The sequence below is a fragment of the Pelodiscus sinensis genome, chromosome 10, assembly GCF_052426305.1.
Source record: "Pelodiscus sinensis isolate ZL-2025 chromosome 10, ASM5242630v1, whole genome shotgun sequence".
NCBI lineage: Eukaryota > Metazoa > Chordata > Testudines > Trionychidae > Pelodiscus > Pelodiscus sinensis.
Window position 1 is genome coordinate 19,511,356 of NC_143061.1, and position 27,380 is coordinate 19,538,735.

Consider the following 27,380-nt stretch of genomic DNA (forward strand, 5'->3'; position numbering starts at 1 on the left):
GCCCGGAGATGGTAACCGACAGCCGAGGCTCAGGACCTGCAACCTTTTATCTCAGATAGCCTTGGAGAAGGAACACTGAGGAGTCCTTGTTGTTACTCTGTCGATGGTGTGACAGTCAGTTTGTGAGTAGAACACACACAAGATGGTCTTCCCAGCTCCGGAGTAGAGGGCATTCACCACAGCAATCGGAGTTAGGCGGTGTGTCCGGTTCATCAGGACAGGTAGCTAGAGTCCACTTACACTAGGCTTTCACCGCAGTGGTGGGCTGAAGCACCCTGCTAGATGCTGGTCTGTTATCAGGATAGGTCCCAGCCTTCTCCACGGTCCTGGAGACAGCAAGCTAGGAGAACGATGAACTCACAAACAGACAGGAACGAAGGAACCAGAGAAAAATCAGGAACTCAGGAACCCGAACTCTCTCAGGGTCCGAGCTTATAAACACCTCTGGGCTGGAAAACAGCTGGGCTGTGTCTAGACTGGCAAGTTTTTCCGCAAAAGTATCTGCTTTTCTGGAAAAACTTGCTAACTGTCTACACCGGCCACTTGAATTTCCACAAGAACACTGACGATCTCATGTAAGAAATCAGTGCTTCTTGCGGAAATACTATGCTGCTCCTGTTTGGACAAAAGTCCTTTTGCGCAAAAGGGCCAGTGTAGACAGATCAGATTTGTTTTGCTCAAAAAAGCCCCGATTGCAAAAATGGCGATCAGGGCTTTTTTGCGCAAAAGCGCGTCTAGATTGGCACGGACGCTTTTCCGCAAAATGTGCTTTTGCGAAAAAGTGCTCGTGCCAATCTAGATGCTCTTTTCTGCAAATACTTTTAATGGAAAACTTTTCCGTTAAAAGCATTTGCGGAAAATCATGCCAGTCTAGATGTAGCCCTGGAGTGCCGAGTGCAGAGAATGGTGCTGGGTGCAGACAAGCTGGTGCGGTGTGCACGGACTCGTGTCGTGTGCAGAGGGTGGTTTTGGCAGCAAAAGTCCTTTCAGTCTGTTGGGTTCCATTTTAAAATCCCATCATGCACCACAACTCCATTTTGGATTGTCTCTTTAGTCTCAGTTTCCATTTTGGTTTTAGTGCATTTCTAATAACATTACATTCCTATGAACAAGGGAGTAGCCGAATTAGTCTGTGTTAGTCTATAAAGTGCTACCAGACCATTTGTTGTTTTATTCTGAAATAGGTATTTCAAAATAATGTGTGTGTAGACGCTCCACTGCTGCTATTTCAAAATAGCCCCTCACCAGGGCCATTCTAAGTTATTCCTCTTCAGTGCCCCTTGGGGCTCTAAATCGAGATAGCATGTCTATATTAGGGAAACCTGCCTCAGACTAATTTTGAGGCTTCCTTGCAGGGTAGATGTGCTATTTTGAAATAAGGTATTTCAGAATAAGTATTCCGGAATAGCTTATTTTGAAATAGCTATGCAGTGTACATGTACCCTAAGAAATGAAACAGTGAGGGAAGTTAAACAAGATTAATAACTTCCCCACCCCAACTGTATAAAATAAAGCTGTGTTTCCAAGGAAGCTTTCTGGCGACATACAATGCAATGCGTTTATATTTACATATTGCCTTTGTAGTGGGAGCTGTCACCTCTTTAATACCTCCTATAGCTTGATGTAGTACTGCAGTTCTTTTCTCTTTTCCAGCAGCCCCAGCAGGCATCTTCCCTGACATGTCCATCTGGCTATGTCACAAAATCTTAAATAACCCTTCCATGGTATTAAACAGTTTGATAAACAGTCTATTTGCCCTTAATGAACCATTCAGTCCTGACTCTGGAACCCTTTAAATACCACTTTTTGGGCTTCCAGTTCAGTACCTTCCCCTTTGTGATATATACTCTGCTTTACTTTTGGCCTGTAGGAGCATTTGGGCCCACTCATTATTTCAGGTTCCAATACAGTGACCCTATAAAAAAACATATATTGTTCATTTCAAATTTTGATGCTACTTCTCTGGGCCTCTTCTCTCTTGACTTCTCTATCTTCCTCTGTTATCATGTCCTCTAACTCTCCCAGCTTCAGCAAATTCATAGCCAGAACCAAATTTTAGTTATCCCTCAAACATCCTTGGCCAGGGAGACGCACCCTACCTTGTACTGCTTTGTCCATCTGATCTCAGCAAGAAAATGAGCTACTAAGGTCCTCCAGCTCCGTTTTTCTTACCCTTTTGGACTGTAAGTGCTTCCGTAAGACTTCTCTAGGCGGGACCTAACTGCTCATTTCCTGAGGCAGGAAGCTGGAAGACTGTGGGGTTTTCAGCACAGGACAGAAGGGCCTGGTACACCTGATCACAATCCTTCATTCAGAGCATCATATAATGCTTTATTGTGAGTCTCAATCACATGCTGCAAAAATAGGCTGACTGCCAGAGTACTGAGATTTAGGAACAATGTAAAAGGAAATTGCAGAGGTCAAAGCTGGAAGTGGAGCAGCCAGAGGTGAAAGTAAGTGGGTGATATCTGGTGTGCAGCTCCGGCAATAACTGGCTGAGCTGTGACAAAAGCCAGCAGGAAGCTATTTAAAGAGCTGGCAGGGACCCGGGTTGCAATAGGATAGTACACAAAGAATTTTTTAAGTTACTTTCACCGCTAGCCATTACAATATGTGATCTATCAAAGGTAGCCTCTCATAATATTTCTATCAACTTATTTTTGTTTTATTTTAATGATTTAGAAGTGACAAGAACTAATAGAACTGTATTCATTTTGTAAATAAATGAATTTCATAGCTCAGGATTTTAAAGTTAGAAATATAATTTCTTGAACAGGCAGGCTTGACCAGCTAACAAATTTAAGACAACCATTTAGATGATTGCTTGGAGTTTTATTTGGTTGAATGAAAGATATTTTCCATTTAATAGCTTGACAGTGATAATAAGCAGATCAAAGGTCTGAGCATAGAATCAGCAAAATAAAGGCCTTATTAATGTCTGCAACATGAGAGCTAGAAGGGACAATCTGTTTTAGTTATGCTTTTGAGCACACTTTCGATCTAATTTTAGTGCACAATAAAAATGAATGCTTCACTTTCCAAATGCATCTGCTGAGATTGAGTTTATGTACCAGATGGTTTTGAATTCTGTCAATAATCAACATGCAATACAAAAGCGTTCTGATTTGCTAGAAGTCACTTTGTGATTTTTTGAGGTCATTCTGACAAACTATAATGGAAGCTCACCTTGTTTTCTTAATACTGTAACTATTTTAGTGGTCTTTTATATTATGTAGCCAGGAACTGAGAAATACTTGGCTTTTGCTCAGAAGCAAATATGACAGAGGCTCACAGAGCTACCAAACACCACAAAATCATATTTAAGATTATATGCACAATAGGATTGCATACATTACTGTGTATCTATAAAAACAAGTGACATCTTAGAGACTTATATATATGCTTTCTTGGGCAAAACTCAGTTCTTCAGATGAGCTGGAGTGGAAAAATGGGAACTCAGAATTTATAACCAAATTATAACTGTGTAGCTATGTCATACTTGTGCAACTGACCCAGTACTACCTTACAGATCTCTAAATCTAGCCTCAGATGTACATATGGATGTGTATATAGCAGTAATAGTTGCTATATAACATATGCATGTTGCTGAAATGTAAGTGTAGCCCAATGCCAGTCCTTCACTTTTTCTCATTATGTTTAAAGTGGTTGCTATTAGAAAGTTAGCATTCACCCACAATTATCACAGTGGGCGTAACTGAATTACTACTGGCATTCTTCTATTCCAAGCAGTATGTAAATTTTAGAAGAAAATAATAACAAGTTTGTAAATGTCAGGCAGATAAATGTTGGCTACCCATGAGCAGCTTCATGAAGACCTGAACAAGCCATGCATAGAAGGAGCTTAGACATGTTCTGCTTTCTTCAAATTTATGGATGAAAAATTAATAATGACAGAAAAAGTTTTGCTAGAGTAAGTCCACAATTTATTTCTACTTTCCATTCTACTCTAATCACATGAGTTTCATTATACTCCATATAGTTGTCTAAGCCAGAAATTTTTAAAGTATTTAGTTGCCCAGCTCCTTCTGAAATTCAATGGGAAGAAGAAGCAGATTTTGAAAACACTTTTGAAAATTCCATTATGCATCTTAGTTGCTTAAAGCGTTTAAAAATGTGTAGCTTGAGTGGCTAATTTACTCAAGCTTCTTTGAAAATCTTGACTGTACTGTTCCTTTCAAACTTCCTTTATTAAAGTTAGTTAGACAATATTACTGATTGTCTAACTGGCTTGCCATAAATCTAGGGGTTGCAAGTGCATTGGCAGAGAGGATTATAATTCAAAATGATCTGGACAAACTGGAAAAATGGGCTGAAGTAAATAGGATGAAATTCAATAAACACAAATGCAAAGTACTCCGTTTAGGAAGGAACAATCAATTACACACATTTAGAATGGAAAATAACTACCTAGGAAAGAGTACTGTGGAAATGGAACTAGAGGTCAGAGTGGACCATAAGCTAAATATGAGTCAGCAATGTGAGACTGTGGACAAAAAAAAAAAAAAAAAATCTGAGATACATTAACAGGAGTACTGTAAGCAAGACATAAGAAGTAATTCTTCAGCTTTACTCTGTATTGATTAGGCCTCATTTGGAGTATTGTGTTCAGCTCTGGGCACCACACTGCAGGTAAGATGTGGACATATTGGAGAAGGACCAGAGAAGAGCAACAAAAATTATTAAAGATGTAAAAAACATATTTTATGAACAAAGATTGAAAGAATTAGGCTTGCTTAGTGTGGAAAAGAGTAAACCCAGAGGGGATATAGTAACAGCAAATAACAATGAAGTTGTTACAAGGAGGAAGAAAAATTGTTCTCCTTAACCTCTAATGATAGGACAAGAAGCAATATGAGGTTTAGGTTGGACATTAGGAAAAACTTCCTAGCTTTTCTCAGTGGTTAAGCACTGAACTAAATTGCCTAGCATCCCTATGGAATTTCCACACTGGAAATTTTTAAAAGCAGGTTAGGAAACCACCTGCCAAAGATGGCCCATGGTGCTTGGTCCTTCCATGAGTGCAGAGGACTGATTTTTGTTACTTTTTCCAACAACATTTTGAATTTGGACAATGAAACACTGTTGTAGTTTCTCCCTGGCTTGGGAGTGGAGCAAATTGCCAGAAATTCTACTATATTTTATCTTTGCAACCTAACCTATTCATTGGCTCCCTGGACTCTGAAAATGAAAGTGTAAAAAATCCACTCTCCAGTGTTCATCCCTTTCTTTGGAGGGACAGCTTATGTGCTCTAATTATTCCCAAATCTGTGTCACCAGGGGCTTTTAGCTCCTGGCAGGTTCAACCATGCCAGACTGGTCTGGGTGGGAGAGACCAGACAAAAGCAAAAGCCTGGTCCTCCAGGTTGTTAGACTCAGGGCTGCAAAATGCAAAATATGTTATGGAAACAATGATGGAGAAATCAATCATTACTGTGTGTGAAGTCAATGATCCATCTAACTGTCAGAGGTGAAAGCCAAAAGGAAGCCACTGGCATGAAGACTGAAGTGCTCAACACCAAGAAAAACAAACAAACTTGGGTTTGGAACATACAGACAATGTATGAAACAGAGAAGCCAGCTCATGGCACAGCAAAGATGAGATGCTACAATTTATATCATCTGGGTGAAACCAAGAAATGATGGATGAGATCAGGAAGATTAACAAAAGCTTCAGGAGCAACTTGACTGTATTCTAGATGGGATCATGAGGGTGTTGCTATCCTTTGAAGTTACTTTATAGTGCAGGAGATAGAAGAATGAGAAAGTATGACATGTCCAAACTGTCTTCACTCCATACAACCTGCATCAGAAAAATCCTCCCTAGCTTTTGGCCCAAACCAAAATCTACTGACACAGTGCAGCCAAGAGGATAGGAGCACTATCATTTCCAGCAGGTATTGGAGATGGATTGGTCATGTGCTTTGGATAGAAACTGATTCCATCACCAGAGCAGCAATAAGATGGACACTCGAAGGGAAGCAAAAGCAAGGTTTCCTGAAAACCACATGGCCTACGTCTACACTGGCCCCTCTTCCGGAAGGGGCATGTAAATTTCACTAGTCGTCGTAGGGAAATCCGTGGGGGATTTAAATATCCCCCGCAGCATTTAAATAAAAATGTCCGCCGCTTTTTTCCGGCTTTTAAAAAAGCCGGAAAAGAGCATCTAGACTGGCCCCGATCCTCCGGAAAAAGCGCCCTTTTCCGGAGGCTCTTATTCCTACTTCAAAGTAAGAATAAGAGCCTCCGGAAAAGGGCGCTTTTTCCGGAGGATCGGGGCCAGTCTAGACGCTCTTTTCCGGCTTTTTTAAAAGCCGGAAAAAAGCGGCGGACATTTTTATTTAAATGCCGCGGGGGATATTTAAATCCCCCGCGGATTTCCCTACGACGACTAGTGAAATTTACATGCCCCTTCCGGAAGAGGGGCCAGTGTAGACGTAGCCATGGTGAAGAGCTACAGAAGCTGATCTGAGCAACCATTGAAAGACTTGCCAGAAACAGACTGTCAGTCCCCATAATACACGAGGTTCGAAGGGATGCCAGAAAGGATGAGAGCACAACTGGGGGTTTCAAAAAGCACAAACTAATTTTATTTTGATGGCGCCAGACAATCATCAGAACAAAAATTAAACAGATTGCCAGACAACACAAAACAATTCCCTGAGGCTTTTCTAAATCACAATAATTCCCAATAACTGCCCAGGGGTTAGGAACAGTTGAATTAACACTGGTATTGTTCATAGGGCTGATTATTTACACAACTTTATACAAGGAAACAGTAAAAACCCTAAACCACAACTATTTATAAACTAACTTAGTAACTTTTTAACCACTGTCACTTGACAAGCAATAAGGACAACTAAGAAATCAATTAGGATAGGGATGATGGTGGGGGGGGGAGGGATTATACCAGTTCTGGAGACAGCAGGAACACAAGTACCGGTCACATGCTCATAAACTGTCTTCACTCGGGTCGACCAACTCAGAGTATGCTCAGTAAGACTCAAGAGCGGGGGGTGCAAGGCGTCTGGGTGATCAGGCCAGGCGTTAACTCAATGTGAATCCCCAGTGAGAGAGGGGCTGCCTGCCTGTTTTATTGCCTGAGAACTTATCACCCCATAGGTTGGTTTTTGCTGCAGTGGGTGGAGTAGCAGGCCTGAGCACAAGTCAGCCCATTGGCTGATCTTTCACTGCAATGGGTGGAGTGAGCAGGGGAAGATTATTAATTTACATGCCCTTATATGGAAAACACTCCACCTCACAGACAGAGCCCCCTATACCAGCCTTAGAGGTATTACAGGCTATGGCTCCCTGCGACGGGCAGCCATTCCTGATGTTCTGTCTCGGACACAGACAAGCATGGAGGAGCTTTGTCATTGTGCTAGGCACCAGAGGCATGCAGATGATGATGACAGAACCAGTGTACACTCATCAGTGATAAATCTTCCTTTGACATTAATGGTGTAGGACCAGGACCTTGGGGTGCACAATCTTCCTGTTGATCCCATGGGCATTCTACCATTCAGAAAAGGGGTAAGAAGGGAGATGGTGAAGGTGAGCCAACACCCTTATATATAACTTCCACTCTAGTCTATGTAGGTCAGGTGACAGAACTATCACTTCAGCGTGTTCTCCATGGGACACGAACAGTTCTGACTCTGTCAGGCTAAATTCCTATTGAATCTTCAACACACAGACTCTCTGTTTCTTGTGGAAACCAAGAACAGAATTCTGCTCTTGATTTGTATTTGTGTCTCCACGTAGTGCTTGCAGTCTGGAACAAGTTTCTTGTGGCATGTCTCTGGCCTTGCGCTGTTTCTAAATATCTAATCTGGGCATCTTTACCAAAGAATCCTTTGCAGTTTCAGGTTCATGTCAGTGATTCTGAGTTATACATTTTTTGCTCGTGTTTATGTGTGTGCAAAATTTTGGCTTCAATTGGGCTACTTGCGTGAAACGAAGTCTGGCTCTACATTTTTAAGATTACTGTCCTGTTTCCTAGTAACTTTTGATGTATGTGAGTTATCGTTCTGTTTTTCTGTATAGTATCCTGGTATTTTTGAAGTGAGCTATATTCTTCAGTAAATAATAGTCATATATTATGTAGTTTCTGAAAACTTCCACAGATGTTCAGAAAAATAAAAAAAAAACCTTATTATTGATGTGATACTATTAATATTGATGTCAGAACATGGCATCACATCAATTGTAATAAATTGTTGGGACATGGAAAATAAACAGAAAATGCTCCCAATAGAGACACTCAAATCTTACCTAGAAAAGAACATGAGCAAAGTCATGCAAGGAGATTTTGCAATGGGGTTTTAGTGAGAAACTCAAATTCCACTCATGATTTATTTGTATTGAGCTCTGTCCTTTACAGTGCAGAGAATTCTTGACTTCCACAAGTTTCAAGGGAAGTTGAAGGCACTGATGTTCCTGAGAGGTCTGACTCTATGATTACTAGAGTAAACGATCTTGGGATCATAGTGGACTACAGAATAAATAGTTTCAACAATGTGACAGTTTTGCAAAAAAAGGAAATATCATTCTAGACTGCATTAGCAGGAGTGTTGTGAACAAGACATAAGAAGTAATTCTTCTGCTCTACTCTATGCTGCTTAGGCCTCAGCTGGAGTGTTGTGTCCAGTTCTGGGCACCACATCTTTAGGAAAAATTTGGAGAAATTGGAGAAGGTCCAGAGAGGAGCAACAAAAATTATTAAAGGTCTAGAAAACATGACTTATTAGGGAAGAATGGGAAAAAATGGGGTGGTTTAGTTTGGGAAAGAAGAGACTGAAGGGGGACATGATCTGCTTTAAAATAGCTAAAAGGGTGTTAAAAGGAGGAGGGAAAAATATTCTCCTTAATGTCTGATGATAGGAAAAGAAGCAATGGACTTAAATTGAAGAAAGAGGATTTCATGTTGGACATTAAGAAAAGCTTCCTAACTGTCAGAGTGGTTAAGCACAGGAATAAATTGTCTAGAGAGGTTGTGTAATCACCATCACTGGTGATATTTAAGAGCAGGTTAGACCAAGATCTATCAGGGATGATTTTGTTGGTGCTTAGCCCTGCCACGAGGGCAGGGGACTGGACTTGATGACTTATCAAGGTCCCGTCCAGTTCTAGTATTCTATGATTCTATGATTTACGCTGCCTTTTGTAGTGATGAAAATCCATCAGTGAAATTTGGGACATGGTCCTACAAGATGTTGAACATTAAACTCACCTTAATAAATACATGTCCTGAGTTGTTTATGTCATATAGGTGAACAAAAGTTTTCAGTTTGAGAATTCAGTTATGCTACCTTGCTTCACTTGGAAGGTGTATCCGGTTTGTTTTATTAGACCTAGCTGGGGAGGAGCTGAGTCACTTTCATAAAACAAAGAAGTGAAAGACACAGGGATTGCCCCATCCAGGAGAGAGACCCAAGACATAGAAACCCAGGAGAGGGGCAATAGGGAGTTCCTTCTCTTTGTGGTGAAGCAGATGGAAGAAGGCCACAGGGATAAAATAGGGGCAAAGCACAGAAAGGCAGGCCTGAGGAAGTGGCATTCCAGGAGAGGATGATGGAGTCAGCAGGACCTTGGGAGAAGCCAGAGGATCAGTTGTGTTGAGTACAGGTTGCAGGGAAGAGCCCCAGAAAAGCACCAGTGCATCTGAAGAAGCAGATCTAGTGGCTTAATACAGAGGCTCTGGGACAGAATGCAGAACAGAGGCTAGGATTAGGTTCCTCTATTGGACTCAAAGAAGAGGCATGCAAGCCAAACGCTAGTAGTGTGTGAGGGCATGTCTACACAGCAGGGCTAAACTCAAAATAAGCTACACAACTTGAGCTATGTCAATTGCATCGCTTAAGTCGAAATAGCTTATATTGAGTTTGGGCATGTCTACACAGCACTTATTTTGAAGTAGAGCACTCTTCCCCTGACTTCCCTTACTCCCAATACAATGAGCTTTACAGAAGTCAAAGTAAGAAACCCATTATTTCGAGTTTATATCAAAATAATGGGCTTGCTGTGTAGACGCTTACTACGTTATTTTGGAATAACTGATGTTATTCCAAAATAACACTGCTGTGTAGACATGCCCTGACTGTGCAGTGAGCCTCAGGGGCTGGGGAACAGCCCAAGAGGGGACCGAAGGACCTTCTGGTTTGGGGATATTTTGGACTTTTATCTTTACTTGTGAAATTAAAACACAACTTTGCCAGATAGTCAAGCTGTGAGAACAGAGCCATTGAAGGATCTGAGTGTCTGTCAGCAAGAGCACTGGGGTGGAAAGAGCTACTACAATACACCACACCCACCAGAGAGGTGGTGTGTCAGTGGCGAACTGGCATGTCCAGAGTGTATCACATCTTACAAGATGTGGCCTTGTCTCCTTTCACTTGGCTATTTACTAGTACATATGGATAGCAAAACAAATCCTATTTCTCTTCAGGAATTACCTACTTCTCTTCATTACCTGTCAGACAGTCTTAGCTCACTGCCCCAATCAGCTATGGGAATGAGGGATGGCAATATTCTGGATCACTGGCCCACATCAGCGCTTTGAAAAGCAAACTGATGTGGGTCTCAAAAGCTTGTCTTTTTACTGGTCCAGTGAATGCTTCTATTGTATAGAAGTTCTTATAGGACCCCCATGATTATAGTATCTGAGCACCTTCCAGTATTGCATTAAGCAACATGCCTAACATCTATCATGTGTCGCTTGTTCTCACTCATCCTTTCCCACCTACAGATCTGCTTTTTTGTTTCTCTTTTTCTTTCTCTCATGGACTAATGAAATTACATTTCTGTAATCATGATTCATCTGGAAACCAAATGCAAACTGCCTCATTTCAAACACAGATTGTACTAAGGACTGGTTGGTGCACAGATACTGAATAAGATGACATGGAGGGGGTGGTACATTGGTTCAAATCCTGTCCAAATTGACAGTGACTCAAATTTGATTGCTGCTTAGCTAGCAATAAGTAAACACAATATGAAATCTAATCAGTATCCCTACATCATGTGCATCACATTTCTATCAGCCTGCAAGTGTCTCTGCATAATGCTTTTAAATCTTTTTAGGATTTCCCTCTTCTCCTCCTATCTCCCATATTTTCAAACCCCATTTACTTTTCTTAATTGTGTGTTCTTTTCTAAGCTTTCAAAACCATTAAGGTCTACACTGAGGGTATGCCTACACTACAAAGTTAATTCGAAATAACAGATGTTATTTCAAATTAACTTTAATAGTGTCTACACATACAAACCGCTATTTCGAAATTAATTTGAAATAGTCCAGCCCTTATTTCAAATTTGGTAAACCTCATTCTACGAGGAATAACACCAAATTCAAAATAGCTAATTTGAAATAAGTGCTTTGTAGACATTTATTTCAAATTACGGGGGCCTCCAGCCCTTCCCAGTTTTCCCTGGTGGCCACTCTGGGCCAAACCAGGAAAACTCCTCTCCTCTCCCCCAGCCCCAGACCCTTAAAGGAGTAGACTCTGGCCACTGGGCGTGTGCAAGAGCCAGGCCTGCCAGCATCTGCAGACCCTCAGCCAGTGGCCACATGATGGCAGCCAGTGGCAGCCAGCTCTCCCCCGCCCACTCCCCCAGCACCCAAGAGCCAGCCAGGGGTCATAGATGGCATGTGCCCTCATGGACTAGTGCGGAGATCATGGACTTAATTGAGGTTGGTGGGGAGGCCCCCAACGTCCATGATCTCCGCACTAGGCGGAGGAACATGGCTGTCTACAGCCACATAGTGGCCACCATGGCCAGGAAAGGCCACAGGTGCACCCAGGAGCAGGTGCGCCTGAAGGTGAAGGAGCTGTGGCAGGTGTATACCAGGGCCACCAAGGGCGGTGCTGCAGCAGGGGCTGCCACCTGCCCCTACTTCCCTGCCCTCGTCCATGCCAGCCTGGGAGGCAGCGAGCTGGGAGCTGAGGTCCCTGACCCGGGCGCACCAGAGGGGCCACCACCAGTTGGCCTGGCATTGGGGTTGGTGGGGTCGTCCAGGGAGGCCATACTGGGTAAGTGCCAGCACTGTCCCCTGCCCGGTGGGAGACGGAGAGGGAGATCAGGGACCGCGCATGTGGGTCATGCCTCCCAGGGATCACACAGCCACCTGTGCACGTGCGAGCACATGCCAGGCCATCCTTGGCCAGGTGGCTCCACATGCGTGACACTCAGGGGCCGTGGCCCAATAGGCACATGTGTGTGTGAAGAGACCTGACACACTCCTGACCCCGGGGCGGGACCCAGCAGGATGCTCTCCCTTCACACGCCCCCTCTACACAGAGGCAGGGGACATCTCCCCCCTCCCCCGCCCTGGCCACACTATACACAGCAGAGGGGCATGGGTGCGGTCTTGGAGCAGCTCCCAGTCCTGGGGAGAGCCAGACATCCTGACCATGGCCTCTGTGCAAGCACATCGGCTCTAACGGTGCAGGGCACGGTTGCCCTCATGTTGCGGGGGGGGGGGGGGGGGCTGGGCATCATCCACTGTGTCCTCAGGGAGAACTGACCACTTCTCTTCCTTCTCTACAGCTGCACCAGCTGCTCGTGCAGGGCGCACCACCCTGCCTAGGACATGCTCCTGCACCCGCAGCCTCAGCAGGGGCACCACCACGAGGCAGGGGTTCCGGGACCAGCACCTGGGGGACCTGCGAGCCCTGTACCGCACCATCCAGGCCTGGACACAGGAGGCCCTTCAGCTCCGTCAGGAGCAGCTTGCTCAGGACCGAGTCATGTGCTCAACCCTGCAGGCTCTGCTGCAGAGCATGCTGCCCTGTGCCAGTCCTGCGTCTGCTACCCCCCCAGCTACTGTTCCTCCTCCCATTCCTGCCCCCCCACCTCTTCCTCCACACCCTCCTCCTCAATGTCCACACCCCCCACCTCAACCTCCGCACCCTCCTCCCCATCCCCCCGGGGACGCCAAAGCCTCCTCCCCCACTGTGCTGGGAGGTGCTTAGCCCAGCGAGACTCCCAGCTCTAAGCGCTAAGCTTCCCCTCCCCCTTCTTCCCAAATTTGCTGCTGGCCCTGACCTTGATCCTGGCCCCAGTGCTCCCAGCCCTAGCCCTGGGCACTGCCCTGGGAATGCTCCCAGCCCTGGCTGCTGGCCCCAGCTGTGCTCCTGGAGCCTGCCACTAGCCCAGCTCTGCTCCTGGCTGCTGGTCACTCTGTCCGCTGGGATAGGCTCCTGCTCCCAGCCATTGGGGCTCTCTGGACCAGCAACATCCATGATATTGCTGGACCAAAGAGTCCTGGACCAGAGAGATCATACCTATGCTAATAGTGCCAACCCTGCTGCTGCTTTTCTTTTTCTTTTTTTGACATTCACTAATTCTAAGTTCAGATATTTAGCATGAAGATTGCTATCAGCAATTCAGTGGTCTAACTGCATTATCTTGAAATGTTATAGTACCTCCACCCAAACATGCATCAGAGATGCTGACACAACAGAGGATCCTTTCAAAGATTCAGATCTAGGGTAAAATTGGAATACATCATATCTAAGTGAACGAAACACTTATTTGAGTGTATTAGTCCTTCCTTATTAGAAAAAGAATATTTATGTAAAAGTTGCTTAGGAAAGGTAAAGCTCTGGAATATCTCTCTCCGATACATTTTGTGAATTCAGAGTGGTAAATCCCATTCCTTATTGTTTCTGATAAGAATATTCCTTACTTTTAAGAGAGTTTAGAGGTTATTCAAAGTGGAAGCTACTCAATGAATCCTATTGCCTCAGGCTATAAATGATAGTAGCATCTTCTTGCTAAGCAGCTATTCTATTTTCTTGGACTATAGAGCAAATTTTCAATGGGCAGCCTCCCCTCACATACACAGAATTCTGTTTGGACATATATCTACTCTTCCAGTGGGAATTGGTTACAAATGGCCCATGACTTGTGTTGCCTTTTCTATAGTTCAATGCTCACTCAAGTGTGTAACTGTTAGATAATCCCAATGTTATACACAAGTGTTTTTCACAAACATTGTTGCAGGTGCAGTCTGAGGACATTGGAAGTTGGATAGGAACCTGGTAGATGATGCAAGCTGTCTTTTAAAGGAGAATGTTTATGGGTATGGAGTGTATGAAACAACAAGTAGAATAGTAATCAATAATTTCCTCTTGCCCCATCTAAAATTCTCAGTCCTATTGTGCAAGGGAAAAAGAAGATGCAACAAACTACAACAGTTAAAAAAATGTCCTTTGTCTTGTGAGTGTTTATAAGTTCAACCCACTTCCTTTCTTGGACTTCCTATTGTCTGTTCATGTCACTTTAGCAGATGATTTGAGTCACTGAATAATTGTCTGAGGGCAGAGATGAAAACAATAAAGGATTGAGGAATAGCTTTTGAAAAATGTGACATGCATTGAAAAGGACTGATCTGATTAAACAAAAGCAAAGCAACATTTTCAGCTGGGCTCTAAAAGATGCTTGCAGGTGTTTTTATTTGAATGTGAAAAGCTATAAATTTGCATATGCAAATTGCAGAGATGTGTTTGCAAAGTGTAGTTGGATGGGCAATTGAGCAATCTATGCACACAGATGCTCATTTGTATGTAGAAACAGATTGGTGGGTGGCTGGAAGTTTTGCCTCTAGTTTCTATCAGATATCAGGGTTATTGTGATATAAAAGTTCAACTTTATCCAGAGCTGTGATTTGCTGCAATTCTTCACTTTGGAGAGATAATAGGTAAAGATTTCTCAAATTCAGTCATGTGCAGAGATAGGAAAAACAAGGAACTTGAATCTGAAACACTGCAAATTTCAGTGTATGTATGTGAGGTTTAGATTTTAAATCCACAGATCTGAAGATACGTTGGCTTCTTTTGAGTCCTATTCAGTCCAAACTTGGAAAGGATTTATTTTCTGGTTCTGACTTAGATACTGTTTTAGAACTCAGTCCTAGTAGAATGGAAATTGGAGAGCAGCTGCTCTTGTGAGGGTGGAACATTTATTACAAAAATGCAGCTACTGGGGTTAGGGGGCTGATAAAGACCAAATTTGCAAAAATATTTAAGTGCCCAAATATGTGTATAGGAGCTTAGAGGTATTTTCAAAAGCAATAGACAGATTAGGACTTAGGCCTCTAATTTGCTTAGGTACACTTAAAAATTCCACTGGGTGCCTATTAGCATATTTAAGCATGGAAATACACTTAAAAAAATCTGTTCCAAATTGAACAGGTAGAATAAGAGGCTTGAAATTCTTGTGTACACACACACACTCACACAATGGTTTTACATCAGTGTAATTCTACTGACATCTACTCAGTTACCTCTGATTTACACCAACACAAGTGAGATCAGGGATAGGCCCTCTGACTTGAGCTCATTTTTAACAAAGGGATCAGTAAAGGAATTGAAATGTGGTTATGACTCTTTCAGTAACTGAAAATTTTCATGTGAAAGGACACATTTATTGAAAGAAAATTCTATGTGGCTTATTGGTAGGAGAAAGGGAAGTTTTCAGATACACATGGTTGTGAATTTAACAACAGCGCATTGTCTTGGGATGAAAATATTTATTGGTTGTAAACAAAAGACAGAAAGGAGAACAAACAGTTAAAACTGGAAAGATTTACTAATTCATAAGAGTGTAGGACACAGCAGAACTGAATGGTTCAGTAGGATGCTTTTCCACCACTGCTGCAAACCCTCAATATCTGCTCACCTAATTTGCATAAGTAGCTGACAGCTAGTTAATAGCTCTTCAAGAACACTGAAAACCATAGGACACAAATAAACCCAGTTCAACAGAGAGGACAAAGTTCTTGAATTAAAACCTGCCTTGAAAGCCCATTTAAACAGTTAGGGGGAAAATTTTAAAAGCTCACATGGCATTTTAGTGCTGAACATTTTTTCCGAACTGTCAAAATGCGATTTCAGACATGTTGGTATAATCTAGTCAACAGTATATACAGAAAAATTAGGCAACACTTCAGGCCCGCACACATGAATTTTTGTGGGGGGGTGTGCTTTTTTTGTAAATGTGGACCGCAAGTTATTTTTTTTAAATATAAAGGAGTTCAAAATAGTTATGCAATGAATGTGTATGAGAGAGCTTAATGAAAAATGTGAGCGGAACAGTGATTGGTAAATTATTTTGTTATACTAAAAATGTATATAGTTATAAAGGTTTTATAAAAATTACCTTCTTGCTGTAATATTGTAAGTGAAAAACAATAAGGGATTATAAGGGATCTTGCTGTAATATTGTAAGTGAAAAACAATATTCCAAAATATTCCAGTCTTTGTCTTCAGAGATTTCAGTCAGGGTCTGATGTGGCCAACTCCAACTGCTCAGACAATACAGTCTCACCCCCATAACACACTAGTTCTGGAGGCCTTCTTAGCACTGCCCTTCAGTGTGCACCTGGGGGTAGCATCTCGGTCACATTTTCAGGCTTCTCCCTCCACCCCCTGTAAGCCCTGACCCCCATTTTTAATAAAAGGTAATGAAAATTCCCTTCCCTGCACAGGGAGGGCAACAACCACGCTCAAAATGAGCCCTGTGCTAAATGTGCATATGCCTAGCACCATGCAGCGCCCACAGCATTAGCACAGGGAGCTGGCTCCAGTGCAGAGCTTCTAGCAGGAGGGTGCTGCGGTGTGTGCGGGAGGGTGGCTCAGTACAGCTCAGAACAAGGCTGAACGCACGGTGGCTGCCTTTTCCAGTTCATAGCCCCACCCTTATCACAGAAAATGTTGGGACGTTAGCCCCCGCCCTTTGACTGGCATGTTACCCACATTCGAACATGCTGATGTCACAGCATTCTCCATACACCCAGTGAGGAGTGGTTTCCATGGTGCCCACGGTATGCCTAGACTTGGGGAAGCTGGAGCAGGAGGCTGAGATGCTGGTGAGCGTGGGCAGGTGCTTCTCACCTGGCCCACGGGAGAGAAGCTGCTAATGCAGGACAGGAGGACCATGGGAAGGTGCATTTGCACCCTTTGCCCCCCCTCCCGTGTATGAGTCTGCATTTATTAAAATGCAAGTTTCTGCAAAGCTTTGTTAGATATATTAGGAGTGTGAGGGAGAGCCAGCAATCCCAGATTCCTCATTTCTTCTGTGGGCAAGTCTGGGGATAGGGAATCCTTTGGCTAGGGCTGATCTGGAAGGAGTGCTTGCCCTTAAGCAAGATTAACACCCCCCCCCCCCATCCACTTAACATTACTCTGCCCTATACACATTCTGAGAGATCATGTGATTGAAATCCCAGTTATCTATCTCAGCACACAAGGAAAGATGCCAGCTACCCTAGAGGGGTGGTGTGACCGGGTGTACCAACCCCAGACTGGCCCAGGAGGGGTTAACCAGGCCTATTTGGCTGAGAGGGCCTAACTTCCACAGCCCTGCTGAGCATGCTCCAACTGCAGACCTAGACTAAAAGCCCAATCAGGGCAGACCAAGTGAGGGGAAGGTGCTCTTGTCTGAGCATAGCAGTAGTAACTGACATTGTTGTAGGCTACTGCAGCAAGTGGATGACAGGGAGAGCAATTAGCCTGGAGGCTGCAGGTGGGGAAGAAGCTGGCTGTCAGACAAGGTAGGAAGTAGCCCAGGGAGGGGAGCTGGAGGGCTCCTGGGGAGCTCAGTGTGTTTTGAGCAGATTCCTTGCTGAGCTAGGGGTGGGTCATGCCCACCACTGACGGCTCTGGGCAGGGGCCTGGTGGAGAGGGAGGGCCTGGGTTCCTCTAGCCCACTCCCATTGACCCCCCCAAAGGAGGTGTGCCTTAATTGATCTGGCTGCTGTGCATTACTGCCCTGCTGATAGAGGCTATAGACAGGGGCTAGATTATGGGGTTAGTCATAATAGGCACCCTGCTTGACCTTCCAGGGGGCTGGGCTTCCCACCCTGTGACAGATGGGAATAGGATGTAAAGGAGCTTGGACAATTAAGAGGCTACAGGCCCGGCTATGCTCCATTTGTAAGTAGCATGGAGGAGGTGAAATAGGTCATGTAATAACTGACATGGAAAGGCCACACTGTATCAGTGTTGGCAATGTGGCTCATGTTTACTGCCAGTCTGAACTAAGATGGCTTTGTGGGGAATGGCTGGGATGGTCCCTGTGTCCAAATCACTGACAGATTATTGCTAGTGTGCCTTTGGGAATCTCCTCCTTGCTCTTCTTAGAATTAGATCTGATAGAATCAAATCCAAACTCTGTGTGTTTTTTCAGGGATCTGTGCAAGTGAGGCAGATGGCCTCATCATTCAAGAAGGGGTTAGGGACCACAGGAGTTCTTTATCACCCACAGCCTCCCACACCTGTGTGGCATTTCAGGCCTTGAGACAAGCCGTTAAGAGGGGGGTGCACAGAGGAGTTGGCTGGCACTCTGAAACAAGTGGTGCTTGAGTGGGCTGAGAAAGGTTAACCCTATTTTCAAGATAATGTCCTCTGTGAACAGGAGGATTGGCGAACCTGTTTTATTGAAAGCTCTAGGGGTGACTCTGCTCCTGTAGCTGTACTAGACTTCCTGTAGCTCCTGAAAAATTGTTTTGCCCTCATGTGCCTTGGGACTATTCATCTGGACTGTTTTATATTCCCATGGACACGTGTGGCCTTGAAAAGAAGTACAGGAGGCTTGCTACACTTGTAGCACAAGAGTGGTGCTATGCTGCATAAGGTAAGACCTAAAAGGTGCCTGCTTTCAACCCAATTGTGTAACCTCAGGGCATTATCCTTGACAGAAATATTTGAAAGCATTCAGAAACCATCTAGAATAAAAGTGGGTGCACACTCCATAGGTTTTATGGTGTTTGAGCTCTGAACCTCTGTGTTACTTGGTTCTCTTCAGCTCCCTGCTCCACTCCTACAAACACAGATCACGTGTATTAATAAGCTACCTTAGTCTATAACCAGAGTGGTCCTTAGGAAGCTGTAGGTTCCAGAGTGGAAGTGATAAATGTTACTTCTGGGGCTGACCACACTGGCCGATCATGCTGATCCATGGTACCCCCTTAAGCATGAAGCCCAGAGAAATTGCTTTCATCACCATCCCCAACTAGGAATGGCTCTGTCTCTAATCCATTGCTTAGAAATATGTGCAGTACTAAAAAAGGCAACTACTTGGTCATACCTTTGTGCTCTTGTCCTCTAATACTATGTCTCAATGTGCTTACTTTCTATGACATCTGTATTTACAAGTCAAGCTCTTTGGGGCAGGAATTGCCATGTGCTGTGCATGCTTCTGCTGCTGTATACAGAATTTGACCTAATGCTATCTGCATAGTTCTACTTTCCCTGTGATCCCAGCAAATACTCCTCTGATATGCCAATGACGGGCCTGAAGAGAGACCTCCTTAACTTTACGCTCTCAATTTCTGCTGTAATCTGGAGCCTAGCCCAGATTAATCCCTTCATATTTTATTGGAGCCTGGGTCTGGGTGTCAGATGACAGTGCTGCTTAGGGTAAGATCTTCTGGTTGTCTGGGAAGTGCAGCTTATTCCCTATACAGTTAAGGTTTCCTGGGAACAAAATGCTTCCGCATCACTGTTGGATTAGGAACATAAACACTCACATGACAATGGTGTCAGTTGTGAGCAAATGGAAGCAGATGCTTCATCATATTTTAGTGAAGTAACGTGTGTGGGGCATCCTGGCTAGTGTGTTCAGGCTTGTGAAATGTCTCTGCCCCTGCCTCAGTGAAAGTCAGTGGCAATGAAAACAGCAGACTCACCCTCCTTTCTTCCTCAAGGAGGCGCGGTGGGGCTGGAGAAAGGGAGAGGGGGAGTATAGTGTGCCCTTTTTAAAATCCTACTGTATTGAGGTGATTGTGGGATTATACAAGAACCTGGGGGAAGAGGCGCTGTTTCACATTGAGCGGGGGGAGTCTGTGAATGCTGTGATTTGGGGGAGGGGAGTGAGAGCATGGGAGACAGACTGAGGACAGTGGCTTCAGCAGTATTACTGAGCATGCTCAGTACAAGCCAAGCACCAAATGGCAGGGCTGGGAGGAACCAATTCCTTCCCCTCTCTCTCCCCCCAATAATCTCTCCCCCAGGGCTACTAAGGCACTGGAAAACTCTTCTTTTTTGGCAGCCAAGTTAGCTGACAGGAGCACTGTATCTCTTTTCTATAGAAAGGAAAGAAAAGTGAATTAGAAATTACACCTACTCAGCTCTAATGCTAACATTCTGCCATCTTGTAGCAAATCACTTAAGGGACTGGTTAGCCTTAAAACATTAATGTGTATTCTTACTTTGTTACTTACTCTCGGGGGAGGAGAGAACCTGTTGAACTCCCGGGCAGGCGCTCTGCTCTGGAACAAGGGTGGGGTCTAGTGGGTTCTAGCAAGGGGGCAGATATATTTTAGCTCTATAGAAGAACATCAGAATGGCCAGACCAAAGGTCCTTCTAACCCAGTATCCTGTCTTCCAACAGTGGCCAATGCCATGTGCTTCAGAAGGAATAAACGAAAGAGGCAATCATTCTGATCCATCCCCTGTAACTATCTTATTTATTTTTTTAAAATCTGCTGCCTGTAAACTAATTGGTACATCTTATGTTGGCAAAGGCATGAATGATGTTTCCTTAGTCTATTTTCTAGACATCTAACATCTCCCTACCCATTAGTCACTACTTTTCCAAGCTGACAGCCCCCAGTCTTGCTACTTTCCTCATATGGAAGCTGTTCCTTACCTCCTGATCATGTCTGTTGCCCGTTCTGTACCTTTCCAAATCCAATAATATCTTTTTTTAGATGGGGGTGACCACATCTTGAATACTGTATGCAGATCTGGGCATACAGTGACTTTACATAGAGGCAATATGGTATTTTGTTTTATCTATTCCTTTCCTAGTAATTCCCAATATTGTTAGCTTTTTAGTTTGCCACTACACAGATGTTTTCAGGAAACTATCCACGAAGATTCCAAATCTTTCTTGAGTGGTAACAGATATTTTGGACCCCATCACTTTTTGTAACTATAGGATTATATTTTCCTATGTGCATTACTTTGTACTTATCAGCACTGAATTCCATCTGCCTCTGTGTTGCCCAATCATCGGGTTTTGTGAGATCCCTTTGTAACTCTTTGCTGTCAGCTTTAGATTAGTCATCGTTAGACTTCCCCTTTTTCAAGAAAGTATGTTAACAGCAGCGATTCAAATGCAGATCCCTGCAGCACAACACTCATTCCTACACTTCCCCTCCCTATCTTTTAGGTAGACTACCCAGCAATGTTTTCATGATAATCTAATGATCCTTCAGTTACCTGAATAACCAGCCTTTTATTGTTCTTAGTCACCCTGCCCCTTTCCCTACTTATAACAAATTCCCTGCCCCAAAAGCAAAGCTGCAAACAGCCCAAAATGTTGCACTTGACTGCCTCTGAAGTCAGGGTATGGCCTTTAAGCAGACCTCCAGTATGAAATCCAGGGATTCAAACTCAGGGAGGGAGGGGCTACTGCCCCTCTAACACCTCATAAATGGTGCCCGTTCCTGGGGGAGAGGGAAAGATTTGTATATAAATAGATAAGTGGAATGATCTTGGTGAAAAGTGAGGTTTGTTTAACCCCAGCCCTTTTGATGAGACTCAGATTTTGTTTTTTGCCCCATAGGATTGCTTCTGATCTCCTCAGGCCCTTGGCAGCACCACTGCTATGGAGCAAATGCTGCCACTGTAACAGTGAATCTGACTAGAAAATTAGGTTATAAATGAGACAGTTCTGGGCTAAGTGAGCTCTGCTGTTGCTCAATAGCAGAGAAACTAGGTTGTGGAGAGGGAAAGGGATGGTTTAGCCAGCCAAAATGGAAATCGTAGACTCATTAATCTTGACTGTTCTATAGTCACTGAGAGTAGCTAGTGGTGTTTTTTTTTGGAAGTTAGGGCTACTGAAGAACTTGGATCTCCAAGAGAACTGAAGGTCTTGGTTTGCTGCCCTTGGGAATGAATGCCTCTTGCAGAGTTTAATTCATGTGGTCTGCATGAAGCAAATTATTCAGGTTCATATGTAACGAGGAGAAATATTCAGTCTACTTTTTTTAACCTATGTTGGGAGAGGAATAAAGGCCTGGCTTGGAGAAGAGTTGAACTCCAGCTGGAATTTACTAGAGCAGCAGGCGTTGAGCATTTCTGACAATCCGACTCTAAGACCTAGAGCCTAAGTGTTTAAATAAATGTTAAAGGAACACATTTAAGTGCCCATGTATAAGAGAAGGACTAATTAAAGTAAGTCCTCCTTGGCTAATTCTTCTCTTTCCACGTGCACCAGGGAGTTTCTGGATTAAATAGCAATATTATACTTTTCGTGCTAGGATAATCTGTTACTATTGCTATAGCACTGGTAAAATTGCTCCGATCCCCATTGTGGATAATGTTTATATGGAAAGTCCTAATCTTCTTTACTGTCTTGTTTGTTTAGTGTTCTGGTCTGTAATGTCACCTTCATCTAACTGGCCTATTTATTAGTATGTTTGAAAGACTTTGTTTAGTCCATTTTTCAAGTTTCAGCGTTACAATTACACTGCAAGCAATGTCATAATTCTGCAAATACAAAACAAGTGAGCCATTCTCTCATACTCTCACTTTAATAAATAAAGATTAACTCTCAATAAAGCAAGTAACGATTTGTTATAAGTCCAAAATGAATTTGCTTAAAGAGGATGTCCAGCTGTCACTCTTGGGCAACAATACCATGCAATATGTATGTACCCAAGTACTAATGTGATCAGTCACTCTAGGATCTGGATATTCAGTTTAAGGAGAGGAGACTAATCTAACATGAGAAGGTTGGGCACATGCAGCTCTGGTTTTAGGCATCTCCTAGATGGTGAAGAAAAAGCATCACTATGGCTGAAGTGACTGACTCCTCCTTTCCACATGCAAATGTCATGTGTGTTTTGGAAGGGGGGGGGATTGGCCACCCTATAAAATGAAGGACACAAATTTCCCTGCCTAACTTGATTTTTATATATGGAATTTCCATGGGTAACTTCATGACCAAATTGTCTGCAATCATTGTGGCTGGAGTTAGTCATGTATTTAGTCCATTATTAAAATAGAATGAGTGACCCATTTTATTTAGCTCACTGGCTTTCTTGCATTAGAAACTAAGGGTGCTGTTGTGTTTGGCCTGAAAATGAGAATCAGCTGAGTTTCTAGTTCACATAGTACTCTCAGGCTAAAGCCATTTGTGTAGCTGGAGCTAATTAACTTCAACCCCATGTGCTTGCTAATGGTACCTTTTTCTCCTGTCACAGCATTAACCTTTCATTTGGGCTTACTTTCTCACAAGACTAAAGAGGAGGCCGAAAATAATACTGTAATGTCAAACATTGATTGGAAGGAAGACTGGGGTTTATGGGTCTTTACTCCAAAAGGACTTAGTGCAGCCCAATGGATTTGGCCCCCAATCTTCTGAATGGATGGACAGATTCTCTGTATTTTCAGTAGGGAAGAGTCTTCTCTATTGCACTTGTACCAAGAGCTAGGGCTGGCAGGCTTTGGTTATGACCCCTTTTAGGTGTCTTCCGTTTCTAACTTCAATGATATTATGAAGAGGTGTCCAGACTCTTGCTTGCGTGGGCACACTTGAAGAACTGCAGCTGTAATGGAGATTCTCTGTAGGTAGCATGTACCTGGGTCCAAGCTATGCAGCAGCTCTGGTTGTCTGGGTTGGCCTCTCTTTGAACCCAGAGTTAGTCTGAATCTCTGAGGTCTGTCCCAGGCAGCATTTTCCCAAAGATACCCAGTTACTCACAGTCTCCTTCTGTGTTCTGGATGCAGAGTAGCTTCTAGCCACAAGTACAGCCAAAGGATCTCCCCTCTAGAGCAATCAGAAGCAGCCTGCTAGATCCCAGTTCCAAAGGCTCCCTATCCCAGTCTTTAACTGCAACTGCACCTGGACTGGATTAAAAACTCCTCCACAGCAGCTTGGCTGTCTTTTTTGAGGGAGGCTGGGGGGAAAAGGAGTGGAAAGACTCAGATCTCCAAAACTCAGATCTCACCATAAATCCCATGAGCTCTGGAGGAAGCCAGGAAGGAAGTCTGTGGGGCTAGATTGCAGCACATGGGGTCTTCCCAGAAAATAAGCAGGCACCTTTAAGAGGACTGCACATGTAACGTTATGTACACTGAGGCATGTGTGGATGTGTACCACCAGTAGAAACACATGCTGCCAGCTCTGCTAATCTTTAGGGCGGCTTGTGACTCTGTCCTGGGTGGCTGCCCAAGCACTCAGCTTACAGGAAATGTAGATGGGCCTGATCTGATTTCTTCAGTGGGTATTGTTGGGTTGGATGGAACTTGCAAAAGTGAAAGGAGCATTGACTGCTAAAACACACACATTTTGAGAATCTCTTGGCTCTCATTGATTTCAGTCAGGCCAGGCTTTCACTATTCACATTATTTATAAAACTAGGGTTAGAAAGGATAGTGGCAAAATCCTGTCTAATATAATCCAGAGGGAAAATGGAGAGCTTCTTGAACATGCATGGAATCTCTGAACTAGAGGCAAGTGAGAAGAAACTGTTTCTGATCAAATTTGAACTGCTTCAGAATGTACTTGTGTTCATGGGATTAAGTTAGCTCAGGGTTTCCCATCCCGTGGGTCGGGACCCAAATATGGGTCACCATTACATTTCAAAAGGATTGCCAAGTATCTCCCCAGGTGGCTCTGACAGCTCTCCTCTTCCCCCGGCCCCTGCATTTTTGAATTACCTTGGGTCACCACTTCTTCCTGAATTGTCAAAATGGGTCCCCATCTGGAAAAGGTTGGGAACCGCTGACTTAGATCCTTGATGTGGCCTCTTTTTTTTTTATTATTATTTTTTAAAAACTTTTTTACTGTGAGTGAAAGGTTGGAGTAAGGAAGCAAAAAACAGTAATCATGTGACTGTTATGAACTACTGTAGATTGGTCACTGTATGGCTGTCTAAATTGGCATAATTTTCCGGAAATGCTTTTAATGGAAAAGTTTACTGTTAAAAGCATTTTCGGAACAGAGCATCTAGATTGGCACTGACGCTTTTCTGCAAAAGCACTTTTTGCGGAAAAGCGTCCGTGGCCAATCTGGGTGTGCTTTTTCTGCAAAAAAGCCCCGATTGCAAAAATGGCATTCGAGGCTTTTTTGTGGTAAAGCGCATCTCAGCTGTCTACACTGGCCCTTTTGCCCAAATGGGAGCAGCATAGTATTTCTGCCAAAAAGCACTGATTTCTTACAGTATGAAGTCAGTGCTTTTACGGAAATTCAAGCGGCCAGTGTGGACAGCTGGCAAGTTTTTCGGGAAAAGTGGCTGATTTTCCGGAAAAACCGGCCAGTCTAGACACAGCCTATTTGTATAATTTTAATCCCATTTGTAATCAAGCATAGAGATGATGATGAAGTGGAGGCTATAATAGGATAATAGAGAACCCAAGACCTCATGAAAATACACATTCCTAGTATTTATACTTGCTAAATTGTTAAAGAATAAAACTTTCATCTGCAAAATTGTTCCACTTACATACTCTTCAGTCACAGGGTTTATCAGTTTGCCTTGTACAGTGGGAAGAAGTAGATTGTCATGATTCTCAAAATATTGATACCTCGTCTTTCATACACAGTCCTGGCAATAGAGTTCAAGATTCAAACTAGTTTTGGAATTGACTCCATGAAGCTTAGTCCCCCCTGTACTTGTGTAAGCTGCCCTGATTTCAGTAAGGCTCCATGTGACTACAAAGCTTGGCTTGCACTGAGCCAGAGCAAAAGATAAGGGTCTACTCGACACCTATACTAGCAACTCTTAAAGATCATTCTGTGCTGGGAAACCTGAGTTGCTTTCACCTTCACCAGAAACTCTCCTACAAGGAACAGGCACACTCTCATCCAAAGGCAGGTGGGGAAGAGGTGAGGCAATGGCTCAGTATTTCTCTCTAGCATGCAGGTCCCTGGAATTTAGAGAATGTAAATTGGGGAAATAGGCTTCAATATCACCAGTGTTCTAGGGACCCCAGCCTAGGGCGAGTTCTAAAATAGTAGCAATTGACCCCTCCTACTGGTAAAATAAGTGATTACATAAATACCTTCATCTCTCACAAACAAAACTTTCCCATTCTCTCCCTGACATGCCCATCTATCTTTCTTTCACGTGACACACACAAATAATGTCCATCTTTTATAACTCTTTTCGTACTAACTCTCAGAATGCACCAACTATATTTGTGCGTACATGGATCAGAACTGTAAAACAAAGATGAAATAACTTTGATTCCTGTGTATCCTGGTTATTCATTCCAATTTTTCCTGTACTCATTTAACACTAGGACTTGCCTTCCCCTATCCTGGCCAAAAAATTAAGAAACAAGGTATTTGTAGAAAAGGTTTGCATTCAGACAATTTACCACTGTTCTGGCTTTTGGTCACTTACTTTCCACTTAACTACCACTTAATCTCTAGTCAGATGATCTAAGTGGTGCCCTCTGCATAGTGGTGAATATCATCCACATGAGTGCATGCAGATCCTATGGAATTAGCTGGGAGCTGAGCATTAGCATTAGAGGGCAGAATTTGACCTTTGCTGAATGAGACACACAATATTCAAGTAAACTCAGTTCTAGCTGTTGCTAATGGCTTTAAAATAATTCATAGTAATTATGGTCTATAACACAAATCCTTCCTCCACAAATGGGTAATTGCTTGATGTCAAAGAACAAAGCTGCTTTAGCACAGTTGTTTACAGATCTCAAAATAAGGCTTGAGGTGGTTTTAAGTGGCTGATAGTGTGCTAGTTTTCTGCACAGGGGCAATAACAAACAGGAGTGGTATCTGATAGGAAAAGGGATCCTCTTTCTGTAAGTGTAAACAAATGGTAAGATAGAATGCAAGAGTAAGATGAAAGAAGAGCAACTACTTGAACTTGAAACTTAATCTCAACATGAGACTGAATTGGCATCATTAGTATACTGCTGACAAAATACAAATCCCCAAATTCCTTTAAAAATCTTTCAGCATTTGACTGATTGTACTACTAATAATAGTGTGGTGCAGCAATTTTATTGTCAGGGTTATTCTCGGACTTGATGTTGTCTTTATCTGTTGATGAATATAGCAGTTATATAAGATTATTGCTGAGTGGTTCAGAGCTGTTCACAAAAATATGATGGCAATGCTGTCCTACTTTAGGCTTTGTTTTTGCATCCAAACTGAGTTTCTTTTGAAGGGAAGCACAGGAAGGTGAAAGATTAGGGCTCTAGAGTCTTGCCTTTTATTTTAAAATGGCACTTGAGCAAGCAGAGAATTGTAACAATTCTCTTGCCTGCATTTTAAAAAATGTAGGGCTGACTTTCTTCAACATTAATTGCTCTGTCTGCATATTGGATACACACCCTGATCTTGGGATGCTTTGAAGCCATGTCTGGAGCCAC

At 43.3% G+C, this 27,380-nt stretch overlaps 1 long non-coding RNA gene across 2 annotated transcripts in view; it reads left to right on the top strand.

The window, feature by feature from the left end:
- Positions 1-18,214: 18,214 nt before the first annotated feature.
- The window catches only part of LOC142830868 (uncharacterized), a 37,317-nt gene continuing 28,151 nt past the window's right edge, over positions 18,215-27,380 (top strand). For both annotated transcript variants that reach the window (XR_012906400.2, XR_012906399.2), the window contains exon 1: positions 18,215-18,657. This is a non-coding gene — a long non-coding RNA (uncharacterized LOC142830868). The remainder of the gene's footprint in view (positions 18,658-27,380) is intronic.